At 41.9% G+C, this 16,475-nt stretch overlaps 1 long non-coding RNA gene across 1 annotated transcript; it reads left to right on the top strand.

Moving 5' to 3' along the window:
• The first annotated feature begins 1,002 nt into the window (after positions 1–1,002).
• Positions 1,003–16,170, top strand: LOC131584661 (uncharacterized). The gene is made up of 3 exons (XR_009278778.1): positions 1,003–1,101; positions 14,811–14,950; positions 15,527–16,170. It is a non-coding gene; the product is annotated as an uncharacterized LOC131584661 (long non-coding RNA).
• Positions 16,171–16,475: the final 305 nt, after the last annotated feature.

Genomic DNA, 16,475 nt, shown 5'->3' with positions numbered 1-16,475 from the left:
CTCTGGGGTCCCAGCCCCGCTGCTCTCGGGTGCCCAGCAGCACTGGTGAGAACCAGCGGTTTCTGTGGGTATGGCACAAAAATAACCAAATATCTAACACAGTGCAGGAGCAGGAGGAAGCTCAGTGTTTTATGTGGACCTAGTTATGACGTCCTCTAGGCTCTGACCTTCTAGGAATGCAGAGTTTAATAGTGGTGGAGACTTTTTATTGCCCCATTAGTCATTGGCTGGACAGAGTTTAGCAGTGGGTGCACTGACAAAGGTGATGTTCGTGCTAGGAAGCTTAAAGACAGCACAGCTCTAGAGGTACAAATGTGGTCAGAATTAGAAGTGAACTTGAAAAGTCTTGGATTTATCTACACAGGTGAAGCCTCAGGTTTTGTTCCTGACTTGGGCAGGCAAGTAATTTCTCTGTCTGTCTTGGTTTCCTCCTTTGCTCCCTAGAGCAGCAGTAAGTGTTGATCTCTCCTGCCAGGCTTTACAGGAGACCTGGCTGTTTCCACTGTGGTTCTAAGGATGTTGCTTGTATCACAGCTACAGATATCTTTTTAATGATATCAAAATTAATTATTGTATGAACACAGATACAGTCCTAAACCTGAATTAATAAAGTGGCAATCTGTCTCAGAAGAGAAGGATGAGTCTGTGTTAAAGAAGGTGGATAAGTTTGTGCAATCACCCCTTTTTCTTTATCTTATAGGTTTGATTTGGAAATCTTCTGAAAATCTCCCAGTTTCTCACAAAATTTCTAAATTTTTCTGTATATGTAAGTTTCAATTAAAAAGTGAATCTGAATTTATTTTAACATGGAACATCATCTGATCTATTTCAGAGGGAAGATAGAAATAAATTGTCCTTGTTCTTCTTGTGCTGCTCAGAAAGAGTTTGTCCTTCTCATGTCTCCCACATTACCTGCTCTTCTCATTTCCATATTTTTGTTTTCTCCTTCGTTTCGCTCCATGGCAGCAAATAATGCTGAATACCGATGTATTCATTCATTTACAGATCATTTCTCTGAGCACCACACACTAGCACTCAGCTTTTCCAAATACAAATCAAGGCTGGTTACCTTAATTACTCATGGATTTCTGCAGTGCACAGGTGAGATGGGCTTTCATTACCCTGCCTATGTTAAAAGAAGCAGCTAAATCTACATATTCTTTCAATGAATGCTCGATGTTCAGTACTGGCAGAGATGAATCCTTGTCAGGAATAATTCAGTTTGCCTGAACAAGGAGTTTCAGGGAATGACATTACTTTTAAGCCAGGAGATGAATAATAATCTGACTGATTGCTTTGGGAGGAACATTATAAAAGAAAACCCAGTGACTTTTTCACCCAATTTACTGTTTCTAGGAGTATCAAAACAAAATTTAGACATGCTATCATAAAAAAGAAAAATTTAGACATGTTATCTGTAAAAAGAGACCCTGGCTTCTCTTTCAAGTAAATTGGTAGCAGAGTATTAACAAAAAAAATTCACCAAGCAAAATGGAAATGCTAGCAATGCAGCAGTGCTTAAATTTTATGAGAGTTAGATTATCACTAGGTACATAAAAATGAGCGGGAAATCTGCAGTCGACAAGAGCTTGGTGCATAATTACTTTTCCTCTCTCACCAAATGGCTCCAGGTCGGAACACTTCATTTAAACACAAAGACAGTGACAAAAGTGCTGACTTGTGGTAAATGTGTGCAACACAAGCAGATCTAACCCTGCTAAAGAAGTTAAAGGAAATGTGAGATTGTAGGGGTGGGGTTTTTATGAAACAAATGTTTCTCCACATAATCATTTTGGTGGGAAGGGACTGCTGTCCCAAAGCAGGGCTAGAGAGGGTGGTGGGCACAGAGCAGTTTGGGATACTCCCACACCTTTGTTGATATGGGAGAAAGCTCTAACTTTTGTCTGGGTAGTTGTTCCAAGTTGTTCCCGGTGCTTGCTGCCTCCTGATCCTCCTCCCCTGTGTGTTCTGAGCAGGGTCTGGTCCCACCCTGGGCAGCTGTAGAACCCCTTTGGGCCTCCTGAGCCATCTCCTCAGCCCCTCCTGAGCCCGGGCTGGTTCTGCTGGGCTGGCTCTGCTCTGTCACTGTGTGTCACTGTGTGTCACTCTGTGTCACTGTGTGTCACTCTGCAGCCAGCCTGGCACACACAGCTCCAGCTGCACTGTCCCCAGTGCCAGGGGAGAGGGGAAGGGATGGCTTCCCTCAGCTGCTGCCTCACACAGAGCTGCTGGCCTGCCCTGCTGCACGTGTCCTGCCTGTCCCTCAGCTCCCCTGACACTACTGCAGCTTAATTAAAAAGAACTGCCGTTGTCAAAAAGGAGAGCGAGTTGATGATTGTTCCAGCTCAAATGACTGCTCACTGCTCCCTCCATCCAAGACAGGTTTGCTGTTGCCTGTGTCTGAGACCTCCAAAGAGCAGCACACGCTTTGTGGGGCTGCACGGAGCATTCTGATGTTTGTATAAAATGGGCTTGTCTGGGGAACAAACTAGATTTTCTCCCATACTATTCCAGACAGAAAAGAAATACTGTAGTTTCCCTTACTCTGAGTAGAACAGTATTTTAAGTTCCAAATAAACAACTCCCTCCTGTGCACCTCTCAGTGTAAGCAGATGCTTAAGTCCAGTCTGATTCAGCAAAGCTTTAGGCATGGATCTAAGTGTCATTGCCTTCAGTATGAAAGTTAAGTGTGTGCTGCTATGCTTTGCTGAATTTTGGCCTCACGCTATAAGAAAAGGATAATTTGGCTCATTATATTTTGTGAATGACACAATGCCCCTGAACATTAAAGTTTATATCTATTTGCATATATATGTGCATTATTAGGTTTGGCTCTCAACTCTGTAGAGATCAAAGTACACAGGGATCCTTAGAGACTATCAGACAGCAATTACACTGCAAAATAAATTATAGGCAGTCTCCCTCTACATCTCACCATGTCCAGCTGCACATTTCCTTGGGTTCCTTTACTGCCCTTGAATGTGTTTTAGTTATTGCATAAGATCCTCTTAGATGAGGGCTTATGAAACAGCCACTTCACTCCCAGTGGTGAAACAATGCTCAGTTTTAACAAGAATATTTTGTCAAAGTTGAAAAAAGTAAAAAAAAGAGGAGAAAATTATTTTTTCATGGGTTGTACCCAACTGTTTCTGAAGGTCCTGTTAAGGCTTTTAAATAACTTTCTGCAGAGGACAAACAGAGGCTGTGGGGTGGTCTCTGAACAAAGCACATATTCCCACTCTGGGCAGATTTGATGACTTTTCCTGATTTCTGTGAGTGTTAATTTATTTTGAAGCTGTCTGAATGCTCAAAGCATTCCTGTCACAGACACAGCACGCCCTGGGTGCAGGGCTCCACTCTCACTCACAGAAAGTGCTTGTGACTGGAAGTGTGAGAAAGTCAAGTCTGAGTTACTCCACTGCAATGCCTAATTGAGGAATGTCTCTGCGTAAGGACTCTTGCCTGGCACACTGATGGGCTCTGACATTCTTTTTCTCTATCAATGTCAAGTGCTTATTTGTGACTTTAATGATAAATTACCAGTATTGGCATCGTGATTATATCTGACTGCACTTGGGATGGAGATTTAAGAACAGATTGAAGAACTGAGATATTCAGCTCCTTTCATCCATCTTTATGAGGTGAAACTCAGCATCTGAAAACTCTGAGCTCAGCTGGTCACAATGTTTAGCTGATTTTTGGTGTTTTTTTTAGGGAATTGTTAGTCTGCAATTGTGATCCCAAAAAACTGAAATGATCTTTCCAGCTGTTGAAACATATTGATCAGGAAAGAAATGGCCCCCTTTCCCCAATCCCATATGTGCATATCAGACCCAGAAAAACAGGCAATGGCAGCTGAGAACTGCAGATTTTGACCCACCTGGAAAGGCAGTCCACAAAAATACATTTCTCCCAGTGTTTTGAACACTTTCCTCCACCCATCCAGCTCACACCACACAGGCACTGAAGATGCCAGACCTTCACTGGCACTCCTGACCTCAGAATCTTCCAGCTGGCAGTCAGTGCTTGCTGTAGGCAGAGCAGGCAGTTGTGGAGGGCAGCAGAATAAGGTGGCAAAATAATCATGGTTAATTTGCTTATTTTGCCTGGGTGAGAGCCCTGGAAAGCCTGAGCCCTGGGCAGAGAAGTGCAGTGTCTGGTACAGGCTGGGGCAGGGATTAGGAGCTTTGGCTTGAAGCAGAGCAGTCACTGAGCCTGTCCCTCTCATCCTGCAGTGGCAGCAGGAGCAGCAAACCCTGCTCTCCATCCCAGCCCCATCCCCAGTCCTGGGACAAGACATCCAAAACAGGAGTCAAATCTCTGAAATCTGACCTTATTAAACCATGTTAAACCTCTACAACTGGTGTTGGAGATTTGGCCAAACCATGTCAGCCCTGCATCAGCACAATTCCATCTAACAAAGCCTGGAAAGGTGTCGTGGTTGATGCTTGCTGCTGTCACCAATACTGAAGCTGTTATTTCTAAACATGTCAGCTCCTACCCAAGAAAGTTTAGCACCAGGTCTGTCGCCTTCCAACCATTCACCAAGCATATTTCCAAAAATCCCTTAGAATGAGGAGCAAGCACACAAAGCACAAAAGTCCCCCTGTAGCCTGCTGGTGTCCTGATACCACTGCATCTCTCCTACTACCCAGATTTTTTTCTTGCTCTCTATCTCTCCATTGAGATGTTAATTTGAAGTTCTTTGAGAAGAGGAATATTTTTCCCCCTTTTAATGTGCAATGCCTTGCCAAATGGTGTGCTGGTGTTTGATTAGGGCTTTAAGCCCCATAACAATAGAAGTAAATGAGACTAAAAGTATGCAGTTTAATATTTTACAGCAATGGTAATTTTTGAATTGTGCAATCCAAGTTTAACCCAAACTCTGTCTAGAGAGAAGCTCTGTGAGGCTGTAGTATCTAGAGGTACCTGAAAGCCCATGTGATTTGTGACTCTTTACTTCAGTTTTCTGAGTTTTCAAACTTGCACAGCATGAATTCTTTCGAAGGACAAATATCAAAAGATGAACAGGAACAGGGTGATTTGTGATGAATAAATCTTGAAAAGTTCAGAAGCTATGCTCTAATGGGATATGCACCACAGATTTTGAAAAGCTATGTGAAACTGAAGCAAAATTCATATTTTGTATAGCAGAGTTTAGGGGATCACTTAGGATTAGGAGTCTTCCTTGCCCAAGGTGAATTTGGTTGTTTCATTCCATAGAAAGCATATCATAATTTAGATTAATGCTCATGACTGAGACAGAAACATCAGGTAATAGCAGGAAAATAAGAAAAGTGAATCTTGCAATCTAAAATAAGATTTCAATTTTCAGTAAAAGCTACAGATAATAGAAGGAATATTCACATGTTTCATTATTTTATTCAGAGTTTCCCATCTATCCTTGAAAAGGATTTTTCTTAATTTAAGAGAAAAAGTAAAAGAGCTTTGCATTGAACTGCATAACCAGTGAACCAGACAATCCCAAACTGCTCAAGCATATCCGACATCTGCTTGAAGAACTCGATTGCAAATAGCAGGAGAGAGTTTCCATTACAGTACACACAGAGCTGGGCTGGGAGAAGCAGCATTAGAAAGTGTGATTCCCATTTAGTAATTATGCCTTGATTGTTGTTTATATGTTTGCTCTACTGTAACTTGCCTGCCTTATGGTGGCACTACTGCTAGAGAAAACACAAAAGTAATTTAGTTTTAAAGGGGAAATGAAAGTTTTAAAGCAGTTTAACATTTCTGTGAAACTGTAATGGTTGGAGATGACTGGATTGAGTCGATAAAGAGTACTAATTTCAATAGTAACTCACGCCTTAATTCTCCTCACAGCAACAAACCTCCCTCCCTCCTTTCTGGCACACAATATAAATACTCTTTACACCGCAATCAATAGAACCTGGGAGAGAAAAAAATATTCATTTTTATTCCTCAGAGGCTTCATAAAGACCAAGTTTCCCCTAAGCTCTTATTTACTCCTATGTAAATGGCATTGGTTTTGTAATGAGGTGTAATCACCAGCACATCATTCATGTTCCCTTCCTCTCTTCTAGATTTACCACCCAGTTTCTCCACTGGTGCCTGGGATCTCAGAGTCAGGAAGTGGTGAGAAGTCTGTTGCCAGCAATGCCCTGATAGCAGTGATTACATTTAGAAAGTCAGTATTTCCAAGGCACAGCCCTGCAGAGGACAGTCAGGGACAGCTGGTGGGAACAGTGCTGTGACATCAGCTGTTCCTTGCATCCCTAGAGAAATGCAGAGGCTGTGTGGAAACCTCCTGAAGGTCTCCACACTTCCCTGTGCTTCTCACAAACCCTTGAGCATGGTAGCACTGACCATGCTTGCTGGGTAGCTGCCATTCCTCACTCTCTTTTGGTCCAGCTAATGGGCATTTGCTCAATTCCACGTGTTGCAGCGCTTAGCACTTGGCCCCAGAGAATATCGTGTGATTAATGCATCAAAAGACTTGTCTTAAAATCCTCCTCCCCTCACTTTCCAGCATTTTATTTTCTCAGTTACATTTTCTCTTTGTTCCTTTCTGCAAACCCTAGTGTAAATGTTTTTTGAGTAATTAATGTGTCAAATACCAGACCTGAATTTTCATGGGCAATTAGTGGGCTGAGTAAAGCCAGCATTTCAGTTTTAATAGTGAATTGTGGCTCATTTGCTGTTTTGCAGAAATATATCCTGGAATACTGAGAGCTTCATATGCCTGTATATTTTTTATTTCTGTTTCATCTACCAAAGCTCCCTCTCCTTTTCTATTTTTCACCACATACAAGATGCTGCTAGTAGTCTATTAAAATTTGCATATTGTCCTTCTGCCTCATTGATAATTGATCAGGTTAACATCTGCTTTCTGCTGGTGCCAGGAGAAACTTGTTTGTTTCCACAGGACTCTGTAATTCCTCAGGGCCCCGCAGAACTGCACTTCCCAAAAGAGAGGTGCCAGGTGCCCCCACAGCAGCACAAGGCACACAGCCTGCTCAGGACACGCTCCAGGGCTGCTGAGGGCTCACCAGCTGAATTACACATGGTGGTGGCACAGCAAAGTTGTCTATTGTAGGCAGTGCAAGAACATTTTCAATAGGATTACACAGGAACCTCACACTCCCCAAAGTCCTGCTGAAAGCATGAGACACCCTCTGTGAGGAGAGCAGGGGAAGGCTCGGAAAACTGCCTAGAGAGAAGCGCTAGCGTGCAGCTTTACCAATGGGACATGTACTTCCAACCAATTTATAAGTGTGGAAACTACATTGCTTTGATATTGCAGGGCTATTAGAAAGACTTTTATTCTCTCCACGGTTTCTGGGGATTCAGCTGTCTGATTCAAAAAACACCAGAATCGGAATCAGTTCAGCTTGGAGACAAGCAGTCAAAATGATTAGCAAGGCAAGGAGCTGGTTCAGTCTCAAGGACGCAGCATAGAAGTCTGACTGGCACAATCCATCACAGGTTGGATGTACCATAATTGTACACCACAGATTTGTAAATAATCTCTTTCTTGGTGTCTGTGTTGACAAGGAATAATATATGTGAGAGCTCCCTTGGTAGGTTACCTTCTGTCTAAACACACCGTCCTGACACTAAAGTGTACACGGTGCATCTTTAGGAGGATCTGAGGAGCAGCAGAGGAGGATGAGCTTGAGCAAGGCAGTGCAGCAGAGGCAGGCCATGACCTGGAGGGCAGGCTGACCTTCCCACCCAATCTGTGCCTTTCCTGGGCACAGATAAAAGGGTGCAGAAGTATGCACCAGGGCTTTCAGTGTGCTCTTCTATTTTCTTGGATACACTGTGCCTTAGAAGGAATAACTGTGCTTTCATTAAAAAGGCTGCCACTCTCATTGGAATCTACAATTTCAAGCACACCTAGATAAACCCCTACTAGCACCAAAACACAGCTTATCACTGCTGCACAGTAATGAATGCACTGTCCCATCAAGGCCATGGGACCCAGAATGCTCTCAGCCACTGGCAGAGTAAGGGAGGACTGTCACACAAGGAGTGCACAGGAGGGACAAATATGCAGATCGTGTTCTGTAACAAAGAATGAAGATCAAAAGTACAGTTACTGAGGAGAGCAGAATGAGAGATAATTTGTCAACCATCAGTATACAATGCCACCTGACAATTTCTAAATGCAATTAGTAGCTTTGGGTGAACAGTTTGAGGCAAAATGCAGCTTTTACACTGCTTTGGAAGGTACCAGGCACCCACCTCAAAGAGTAAAGTAGGTACCTCTACTTCAGCTTGCCTGACCTCATATCACCAGCCCAGGTCCTCCTGTGCAGGGCACTGTAACTGGACCCTTTGCTCACCTGGATGTATTTGCTCCTGTCCATTACCTGCTGTTGCAGTGTTATAAAGCTCCTGTCTTATATACACAGGGATACTAAGGACACTTTCCCACATTTCACCTACTGCATGAATGGCAGTATAGCTGTTTCTATTGATACTCACATTAAAAACCCCAGAAATTTGTTCCAGAAAGATCTTTCTCCTCATTTCAGATATATGATTCACAAGCCACTCTTTCCTCCCCAAGACCTATACTGTAGGCAATAGCACCTCTAATAAGCTTAAGGGAAAATAAAATACATCAAGGAGGATCAAGCAGAGTTGCAGCAGTCAAACCCCACACCAGACACGCAGGCGGGTCCCTGCTATGAAGCCAAGAAAGAGACAAAGAAAAATGAGTTGTCAAGGAGATGATTCTACTGAAGAATCTCCTCCTGGAGCTGGACATCTGGGTGCTTCACACGCCAAGTTTAAATCATCAGTCAGCTGGCTGGGGGGGTCGAGGGGTGTAAAACAGGAGTAAATGTTCATTGCCAGAGCTGGGAGGGGGGTGCTGCAGCCCAGACCCCAGGCTGCAGCTGCTGCCTCCCCATTTCCAAAGTCTGCTCATCCTGAGGGGATGGGGCCCCAGCAGACCCCAGCACTTCACTTGCTCCAAAAGGCTTTCCAGCTGCTTTTTGCACATCCAAGTTTCATTTTAAGGCTATAACTTTTGTGTGTTTCCCCACCATGACAGCAGGTCTTATTTTCTATTTGAATTGCACAGACCCGAAGTAAAGCTCATTTGTATGGATTGCAGGAAAACAATGATCACTGCTCCAAACACAAACTCACATCCTGAGACAGGGAGGCCTCCTAAAGGAGAGCTCCAGGCCACTTACTCAACCCTATGTCCTTCCATTTTCCAAATTATTCTTTCAGAGCATTTTCAATGCAGTGCTCTTTAAGGACAGCATATTTCTAGACAATTAAGACAGCCAACTGTATGCACAGACTTTCTGCAAGGAAACTGTCTTATCAGTCCACCTTTTTCACCTACAATATGAATTATGAGTACCTGGTTACATGTAAGCCCATATGCAAGAAGCTTCTGATCATCACATGGATATCAGAAATGCATGATTTTCTGTGTAACCTTACTGGAGTCCCAGCTTTACACTCTCAAAGCCAGTGTTTGAAGGAACAAGAAAGTAGAAAATGTATAACATTAAAACATTAAGCAAAATAAAAGTGCATTGTTTACAAGGATCTGCAAGTCCATGCAAGAATTTAAATATCTTGATAACTGCAACTGGGAAGAAAAAAAATCTATAGGAGGAGAAAAATATAATGGTTAGCATTTGAGCTTTAAGTGAGATTCTTTTTAGGATGGCAGGGTGTAGATGTAATTCATCTTCAGTTTCAGCAATAAGCCTGAATTTGCTCTGTTTTCCAGCTTTGTCCATCACATGCACCATGCTCAGAGCTTGTGTTTTTCTTTAGTTTACTGACAGTCTTATTCTATCCTTATTCATGAGAGAAATACCCTGTCGCCCTGGTATTAAAATTGTCTCCTGTGAAAGGGGAGAGGTTCTGAAGTGAGGTATAATTTGCAGCTTCAGAATACTGGAATGACTTTGGGTATAAATCTGCAGCATTCATGAGTTTTCTACCTGAAGTCAGAGAGACTTACAACCAGCAAAAGAGGAAAGCCCCAGTTAAGCTCTTCATTTCCATGAGGGAAGACTGACAAGTAGGGAGAGACTCCTGGACATGAAATATGTGTTGAAGATGAATTAATGAAAAAGGGTTTGGAGTGACTGGGGTAGTCTACCTCAATTTCATGCTCCTCTCAAACCCAGCAGTATCAGTTTCCCACCATGTCTGTCTGCTGATCAGCTCTCAGGTGAAGATTTCTGAATGCTTCTATTCAAAATGAATACAAAAAATAACACTGGAATCAAATACACATTGTCTACCCCGACATCCATCTGATTAATGCAAGAACAAATATGAAGCTTTTAAGGTGACCCTTCAAGCCAAGAAATTCACGTTAGCTCCTTAATACTATTACATTATTTAGCATAATCCTTTGCCAACATTTCCAGTGAAAACAATGGGATGCTGCCTTTGTTCCAAACCAAGTCCAGCAGATCCTCTGTCCCTGTTACTGAACCCCCATTAGAAAGAGTCTGCTCTGTTAAATTTGTCTGCCAAAACAGAGCCAGTTCCCATTGCTAGGGCAGGACACTGAAAACATTGCTTTCTGCCATGATGTTATCAGCTGTGTTTCCATGGACTTTCTTTCATGTGTTTTCATAACCTTTAAGTTTAATTTTTGTTTGAATTAGACCTGTCAGGCTTCTGGCCAGCTCTGGAATCCTTGTAGTTATCAGCACTTCATCCCACTGACAAAAATCTCCTAGAACTTACAAAAATGCATCAGGAAAAAAATACCAAAATTTCAGCCCACTGAAAAATATTTCCTATACTTGTACAGAAAGAGAGAAACACCAGACTCTGATAAAAAAAGTTCAAAGATATAAATCAGACTTAACCCTCACTTGCACCTTCTATTAAGGCTTAAACCTGAAACTATGTGCTATTAGCTTGGATTTTGGTTTAAAAATGAGCTAGCAATGGCACTAGTAACCAAGCAACAGTAATTGCTTCTCTGAGATTAAACCACAACATGACATTAAAGCTCTGCTACTGAACTTCCCTACAAAGGTGCAAAATTTTTGCAGACAGAAGTTAATTATGTAGAAGGGCAATTTCAATTTAAGTTGCAAGCGTCTCTGAGCTATACAGAGGCAGGAAACAATGAGGTCAAGAGTTCAGCCTACCTGAGTTTTAAATCTAGAGGAGGGTTATTGTAGCTTCCAATTTATAATTGATGCATCCAGCCTCTCAAAATAATTTCAACTAAATCAAAATAAATGACCTTTAAATAACTGCTATCCAATAATATGATTTGACTCCACAGATTTTGCCATGGCTGTAGCTGTTAGAATTTCACTTCTAAAGGGACAATACTACCATGAATAAGAACTAGAGGGCAATGTGTATCTTATAACCAAACTAGAAAGTTCAAGCTACTTTTTATAAACATTCAAACCTATTTCCAGATAACTAGCATGGCCCTTTGTGTTTACAGATATGAAATGACTCCTTTGGACTAATTATCTCAACTTGAGAGTACCATCACTTTACAAATGATATCTATCTTTTCTATTAACACATCTGGATCCTTTTATTTTTTCTTATATGTACATTAATGAAAAATTAAGAATCAAGCAGCTTTCTTATTTGAGTGTTATACAGGTCTCGTGATTTTCAGGTATGAAATATTTAAAGCCATATCAGGTTCTAGGACAATTTCCTGAGGGTAGCTGGAAAAAGGAGAGTGACATTTGGCAATCCACAATATCTTTTAGTTCGATATAGGGGGATGGAACAGAGCAAATATAATTTGGAACATCAGCTGAGTGTAGAGGAAGTGAGAAGAGGAAGGTGGAAGGAAACACTGAAGGCAGACCAGAATCCTGGAATAGGTAACAGCTTATGAAACTTGGACCTACTTTGCTGTGGTTTTCCTGCAGGAGCTCTGACAAGACCATCAGGTCTTTTTATGCTTCTGATCTCCATCTGAAAAATGAGAATATCACTTCTCATTTCTCTCCCTTAAGAGGCCAGGGTGAAAATAAACCTACAGAAAATGCCATGGCCATGAAATCCAAAGTTCCTGAGACAAGCTGGACAGAAAGATTAGCCAAGGCTCAAGAGACCTTGAAGAACAGACATGTCTCAGAAATGAGGGAGAGGCTGATGGTTCCAACACTGCAATGCAAACTGGCACCACTTTGCGCTTGCAGATCAGTGACACGTGCAGAGGTTGTTGTGGATGGAATCCACACATGTGCCCTGACTGAGGTCATGTTGTTCCCTGCTGAGGACACCACGAGTTCCCCCCTGCTGGCAGATATTCCAGATATTTCTCATAGCTGAGAGTGCAGGAGTGGCTCCTACTGCACATTGAACCATGCCAAGAGTCTGTTGCTTCAACAGTTTCCTCACACCAGAAGGCACAGAGGCATTTTTGTCACTTGCACAGCAGTTGCCATTAGGAAGTCAATGTTTGCCAACATATCAACCCAGTAGGCTGCAATTGTCCCATATGCTAAGAATATGGAATTTCTGTGGTAACCGTCAAATATCCAAGTGCTAATAGCGACTGTTTTCCAAATATTGTTATTTTAGCTCCTTTCTCAGAGCCAAGAAGGAAATGGACTTCTTGCCCAACTCTTTTTCAGCCCCCCCACTGGTTTCTAGTAAAACTCTTTTTTGTTTTCTTTAACAGGGTTAATGCTACAAAAATTTCCCTGTTGTCACAGTTCCTTCTCATGTCCACTTTTAACAAGACAATAATCACTTTGTTTCTGGAGTATGGGGGAAGAAATCAATGTATGTTTTCCCTGATACTCAAGGGATAGAATGTGATGAACAGATGAGACCTAAACCCCTTGGCCTTGCTGGGAAAGAGCACATTATGTCAAAAGCAAAGCAAGTATCCAACATTTCCCAGCTGAATATAGAAGATTATAGTGTTTAGCCTTATAGAGATGAAACATCTGGAACAGGTATCCCATTCATAGCTCCAGATCACACCTACTAAGCTCTGACACACTAATATTAGATTCCAGTATCAAAGCTAATTTGAAGATCACTGTTCTGAGAGAGTTTGACTTAGAAAGAAACCTAACAGCAACAAAACTATGTTGTTGAAGGCAGCATGGCCTCGTGGCCTCGCAGGGAAGACTGAAGGAAGTCAGTCTCTCAGAGGTGCGTGTCTGCTCACAGATATTTGCTTTTCAAGAGGAAAGGCAGTGAAATCTAAACGAGCTCAGGTGAGTTCCTCACCATTATTCTGCACAGCTGTGAGCTGGTCCCTCACAGGCAGCACTATGGTCAGAAACTGAGCTCACAACATTTGGCTTTCTACAAAATGACCAGAACCTTCTTACTGATATTAAACCACCAAATTTTAATTCTGTTTTCTTGCATGTTTCTCTTATTATCTGTGTATCAGGTTTGTTGAGTTTTGTGTTTGCCCTCCTTCTTCCCAGAGGTAAACTGTTCAACTTAAATTTTGAGCACAGATTGCAAAAACATTCCCACTGGACTTACAGACAAGTAATGCTCTTAATTAGAGACAAGCAAACTGATTCAAACTAAATACAAACCAGCCCAGACTTCAGAACAAAGTTTGAAGGGAATTTCTTTATTATCAAAGAAAATAATTTTCTGCCCAGACTCTCTCATTTTCATTTGTTCTCTCTGACCTCGCACTTATTTTTGGAACCCTTTCTCTGTCTGACACACTGTAGACAGAACACTCAACTACTTTGTTCAGTAATGTCTTAAAAAGGTAATAATTGTGATATAAAGTTAGATGTTTTCTGGGTCACTGGTTTACAGTCACTGTCAAGAGCATCTTGGACATTTAAATTCCTCTGAAGTTATGTTTACTCCATACATTCTTGATATTTATCTAAATGCCCAATCTTGTGCTGACTCATGCTCCTGGCCCTATCACAAAGGATTTAATGATAATAATGTGTAAAAGAACTCCCTTCAGTTAAGATGTTTATTTTTAGTATCATTGGAATATGCTGGAAAAGCTCCTGACACTGACTCTTCCCTGAAGCTTGAGGTCTGCAAGAGAAGATGTGGGATTTAAATGCAGGGAGTAATATCTACCATGTCAAACATGCCAGGCCTTTTAGGAATGGGGTGGCTGAAGCCATATACAGAGACCAAAGGAATAAAACATTTTGGAATTGTCTTTCCCTTTCTGGCCAGGTAAAATTATATTAAATGGCTTGGGATGGGGGGCAGAGGAAACTGGAAACGTGCCTCACAACAGAGCAGTGCAATGGATGCCAAAGCCTTGCACACAGTTTCCACCCTCTGCTCACTGTTTGACCTTGAGAGTCTCCCTGGCTCCTTCCCCTGGCAGGGAGACTTTCAGTATCTTTTCTAAGCCACTTCAAAATCTGCATAGGAAAATTGTTATTATGTAATTCCCATTCGTTGAAATATAAGCAAAATCAAAATAACCATCAATGTCAGATTATAGTTTTATAGCATGACAACACAAATAATGTTTGCAGTCTCTGTAACACAAACCCATAAATCCTCAGTGGATTAACCTTTCAGAAACCCTTGCCAACTGTTCCTGCCACTACAGCACAATTCAAAAATCTCAAGCTGCCAAAGAGCTCTGTTGCTGTTTTCAGAATGCTGCAATCAATCATGTTAAGGAAGGGAAGATGAGAGAGCAGATTAAGCAGAGACAGAAATGTTAATTTAGAAGTAAGCTTCTAACTTTAGTTTTTACTGGAAAGAACCAAACACAACTCAGAAAACTGAGAAGCTCCCTCAATTTTCCCCTGCTTGAGTGGGGAATGATTTCAGCTTCATGGGACTCTTCAGCTCATCACACAGATGTATCTGTCTTACAGAACCATTTGTGCTTTGAAGGTGTGCAACCAGCACAAAACCCAAATGCCACAGATGAGACCAGCCCCTGCAAAGGCTTCAGCTCCTGGGAAGACCAGGAATATCAATTCCTCTGGAAGAGCTCACATTCAGAAATGCTCTGGTCAGTGTTTGTTGTTGCATCTGAACTCTCCCTCTGAGTTTAAATTAGTGAGCCAGCAATGGAATTGTGCCCCAAGAGCTCAGAGTGAGCTGCAGTACCTGCCCAAGAGCTGCAGAAGTACTCCAGCTCAGCCTCTCATGCCAGAGGGAACTTCCTGGAGGAATTTCTTGCAATCTTGTTATGTTTTATTTTTATAAATCTACTAATTTTCTTCTGTGTTTCATGGCTCTGTAGAGCAAGAGGGATAACAGCCCAAATCTCTGTGTGTGCAAGTGTATGCTTTGTATTATTTATGCTAAGCATAAAGTCTGTGCAATGGATGCACACACTCCAATACTAGAATTTGACTTCCTAGTTTTTACACAGAGAAAATCTGTATATACCTGTTAATCTACACACACAGGCCCGTTAGACAGGGCTCTGTGAACATTAGTATAACTTAATTACTCTTAGGCAGTGATATTCCTTTAACTGAAGGTATTTTCCTTTTCAGATATAAATATAGTGTTTTCTTGTTTAAAGCACACATGGAGTCTCCATAGTTTCATCAAATTTTTATTTTCCTTTTCTCCCTAGGGCAGAATGCATGAATGCCACTGTCATAAAAATTAATGGAAAGGAAAAAGAAAACAAACCAAACCTAATTCCAGCCTGGTCAGACTAATGATGTGCGTGATGTTAAATGAAACCAGAGGAGTGAACATGCAAAGGTGACCAACACTAAAATGAGATCCCAGCTCCCAAACCCAATCTGGCAGAAGGCTTTCACCACAGATTCACTGCACATCCACTCCCAAAGTGGGCTCAGGGCTGACACCAGAGCTGAGGCTCATACAGCCTGAGTGCCACTGATACAAGCTGATACAAGCTCTTACAACATTCAATATCTAACTTCTAGGCTGTATGCAAGGCGGAAATTGCATATCCTTACTTGTCCCATGGAGGGATCACTCAGCTAATTTCATTAAAGCTTACTAAAGGCTGCAAAATTTGGAGCAAATGCTGTATAAAAAATAATTATTAGGACTTACAGTCATGAGTGTATGATGAAAGGAAGAGAGGGTAAAAGACTGATAAGCACCTTCTGAATTTCTAGATCTGCTCAGATAATTTGTTCTGATTATACATGAACACCCTCTGTGGGAAAAAAAAACCCAACAAAACCACACCATGACAATTACAATCTGTGAACCAGTGATGTGAAAACTACATCATTCATAATAAACTTCCACCTAGAAGCATCCAAAGCTTGCAGTCTCTTATTTTGTCTATTTTAATTCCAAGTCATGGATTTGAAGGGATACCAGGTTCTGTAGGTGCTGCTTTAGCAGCCCACTTGCACACGGAGCTGATCCCCATGAACTCATTCCTGCTGGGATCTCCAGAGGCTGAGCCAAGCTGCCTGGAGCCACGGGTGATGCCTAAAGCTGGAGGGCTCAGTCAGTCTGCTCAAGTGTTTCAGCAGAAGCTTGTGCCTGTGAATTCCCTGGGTACCACAGTTCCCTCCCGTATCAAATCTAATGGA

Source organism: Poecile atricapillus, chromosome 14 (genome assembly GCF_030490865.1).
Source record: "Poecile atricapillus isolate bPoeAtr1 chromosome 14, bPoeAtr1.hap1, whole genome shotgun sequence".
NCBI classification, from domain to species: domain Eukaryota; kingdom Metazoa; phylum Chordata; class Aves; order Passeriformes; family Paridae; genus Poecile; species Poecile atricapillus.
The sequence above is the reverse complement of the archived record's forward strand: the minus strand, read 5'-3'. Positions and strand labels throughout refer to the sequence as shown.